The sequence below is a fragment of the Babylonia areolata genome, chromosome 1, assembly GCF_041734735.1.
Source record: "Babylonia areolata isolate BAREFJ2019XMU chromosome 1, ASM4173473v1, whole genome shotgun sequence".
Taxonomy (NCBI): Eukaryota; Metazoa; Mollusca; class Gastropoda; order Neogastropoda; family Buccinidae; genus Babylonia; species Babylonia areolata.
Window position 1 is genome coordinate 31,361,048 of NC_134876.1, and position 3,559 is coordinate 31,364,606.

Genomic DNA, 3,559 nt, shown 5'->3' on the forward strand with positions numbered 1-3,559 from the left:
TTTCGCTGTGTGAAATTCGGGCTGCTCTTCCCAGGGAAAGCGCGTCGCTACACTACAGCGCCACCTTTTTTTCTTTTTTCTTTTTTTTTTTTTCTTTTTTTTCCTTTTTTTTCCTGCGTGCAGTTGTTTATTTGTTTTTTCCTATCGAAGTGGATTTTTCTACAGAATTTTGCCAGGAACAACTTTTTTTTGCTGCCGTGGGTTCTTTTACGTGCGCTAAGTGCATGCTGCACACGGGACCTCGGTTTATCGACTCATCCGAATGACTAGCTTCCAGACCACCACTCAAGGTCTAGTGGAGGGGGGGGGGAATATCGGCGGCTGAGCCGTGATTCGAACCAGCGCGCTCAGATTCTCTTGCTTCCTATGCGGACGCGTTACCTCAACTCCACAGGTTGGCTTGGCGAAACGTCTGTTGTAAGGAGGCCCCGTAGCTGTCCGTAGTCACTGGGCTTTTTGTTTGTTTGTTCCTTGTTTGTGTGTTTGGGTTTGTATTTTGGTTTGGTTGTTGTTTCATGGCTTACAGATGTGGTATTGTGTGTATGGACTGGTGTCTACATTGTGGAGTGATGGCCTAGAGGTAACGCGTCCGCCTAGGAAGCGAGAAAATCTGAGCGCGCTGGTTCGAATCACGGCTCAGCCGCCGATATTTTCTCCCCCTCCACTAGACCTTGAGTGGTGGTCTGGACGCTAGTCATTCGGATGAGACGATAAACCGAGGTCCCGTGTGCAGCATGCACTTAGCGCACGTAAAAGAACCCACGGCAACAAAAGGCTTGTTCCTGGCAAAATTTTGTAGAAAAATCCACTTCGATAGGAAAAACAAATAAAAACCACTGCACGCAGGAAAATTTTTTTTTTTTTTAATGGGTGGCGCTGTAGTGTAGCGACGCGCTCTCCCTGGGGAGATTAGCCCGAATTTCACACAGAGAAATCTGTTGTGATAAAAAGAAATAAAAATACAAAACACAAAAATACATTCATCGAAAGAAAAACGGAGACAGCCATTTCTCTCCTTCTTTGTCATGGCAACAGATAGAGCAGCAGCAGCAGCAGCAGCAGTAGTAGTAGTAGTTGTTGTTGTTGTTGTTGTTGTAGCAGCAGAAGTGACAAATGGGATTGTAATTTTGATATGTGGTCCATATTATGTGCACCTACCCATAGGTTCAAGTATTTGTCACTGGATTGTGCAGAAGATTGTTTGCAAGTCCACGACCAAAAGCTGACTTAATTTTCAAAGAGCTATGTTGTTGTTGTTTTTTTTCTGTTATAAGCTTTCAGCATTTTAGAATCATCATTACCCTCCCACTTCTCCTTCTTCTCCTCCTCCTCCTCCTCCTCCTCCGTATTCTCCTTCTCCTGCTCCTCCTCCTCGTCCTCCTGCTCTCACCCTAGTTCTTCTCTCCCTCCTCCTCTTCCTCCTCCTCCTCCTCCTCCTCTTCCTCCTCCTCCTTTTTCTTCTTCTTCTTCTTCCTCTTCCTCCTCCCTCTCTTCTTCTTTTTCTTCGTCATCGTTGTCTTCTTTTCCTTCAGCTGGACCATCCCTTCTGTCTCTTACAACTCTTCTGTCTCTTTAACTGGTACGAGTGAGCAATATTTGCATTTCTTTCTTTTTTCTCTTTTTTAAATTCTTTTATTTAGATATATATATATATATATATATATATTCATTTTTAACTGCAGGGTATACATGGCTTTTCAACACTGGGAAAACATTCAGTGTCTGTTCACACGCTGCCACTCTGCATTGATTGTTTTAACACTGAAGTGCCCGCACAGCGGCTTATGATGAAAAATATATATATAATAAAAAATAAAATAAAAAAGTTTTCATTTCCTGATTATCTATTCCGTATCGATGATCGCATGATGCGGTGGCCGTTGCTGTTGGCAATATCTGTCTGGCGTTCGGGGTTTTTAGTTCTCTTGGGCTGAAATTAGAACGATTGATGATTTGAATTAATGCTGAGTGTCAGTGTCAAGGGATGGAATAGGGGGAGGATTGAGATGTGCGTACGTGCGTGCGCGTTCGCCCGTGTGTGTGTGTGTGTGTGTGTGTGTGTGTGTGTGTGTGTGTGTTTGTTTGTTTTTTTGTTGTTGTTTTGTGTGTGTGTGTGTGTGTGCACATGCATGAACGACACACGTGCGCGTATGTGTATGTATGTATATACAATACAATACAATATATATATATATATATATATATATGCATAAGTCATAATATATATATATATGGGTGTGGGTGTGGGTGTGAGTGTGTGTAAACTGTTAACGATTGTGTGAATTGTTGTCCTTGGCTTCTTCGTGTCAAAAATACCCTGGTGTTTCCTTGCTTTCTTTACTTGAGGAGTTTGATTTTGGTACTGATTGCTGTGCTTTTTGTTGTCCCCCCCACATCCTTGATTGGGCGAAAGGATGAAAAAATAAACTGATCTGAAATGTTCAAATGTGTGCTTGCATGAGTGCTTCCGTGCGCGTGTGTATGTGCGTGTGCGTGCACACGTGATTTTGTGTGCATAAGCGTGCATACGTCTGTGTATGTGTATGCGCAGGCGTTTGTCGTGGTATGTATGTGTGTGTTTGTTCGTGCCAGTGTGTGTGTGTGTGTGTGTGTGTGTGTGTGTGTGAATAGAATAGAATAGAATAGATTTTATTGTCATGAAACCGTAAGGTTTATAAGACACAATTGCAATGGTAAATGAATGAACGAATGAAAAACACACAATTTATCAATCAGTTAATGCGGTAAATTGCAGCAGCATTCATACACAAATTTTCCTAATCTTGTTTGTATATATTCATCATCTGTTAGCATCACCTGACTGGGAATATGTCCTGTGTTATTCGAATTTTGAATATCCTTTAAAAAATTGTTGCCTTAAGGTTTTATATTTAATACAATGATCAAGAAGATGGATTTCGTCTTCCAGGATGTTACACTTGTTGCACAATCTGTCTTCTTGTGGAATATTTAAATATCTACCTTTCTCAATCTTTAGGTCATGCGCGCTTATTCTGAGTTTCGTTAAAGCTTGTCTGTGTTTTGTATCTGATATATTTAAAAGGTAGGTTTCAGTTTTGTACTCTGTTACAATCGTATTGTAAAATTTTAGCTTTAATGTTTTTTCTCTTTTCTCTTTCCAGTATTTGATATATTCATTTTCTTCTCTTTTTTTTATTTTTTATACACGACGTATTTCAGTCTATGTACGTTGAATGTGAATTGATTTTTCCAAATGTGATCAAGGCCTATAATTTCGAGTATCTTTTTAACAAAAATCAACCATGGGGAAGTTGTATTTTCTTGTTGGTACATGGACTTATATATTTTGTTGATGAGGGAAGTTTCTGGTTGTGTGTGTGTGTGTGTGTGCGTGTGTGTGTGTGTGTGTACATACGCATACGTTCGTATATATGCGTGCATGATATTAAGTACATGCGATTCGCCAGTTTGTGTGTGTGTGTGTGTGTGTGTGTGTGTGTGTGTGTGTGTGTGTGTGTGTGTGTGTGTGTGTGTGTGTGCACGCGCAGCGCGTGATTTGATGTGGTTTGCGTGTGCG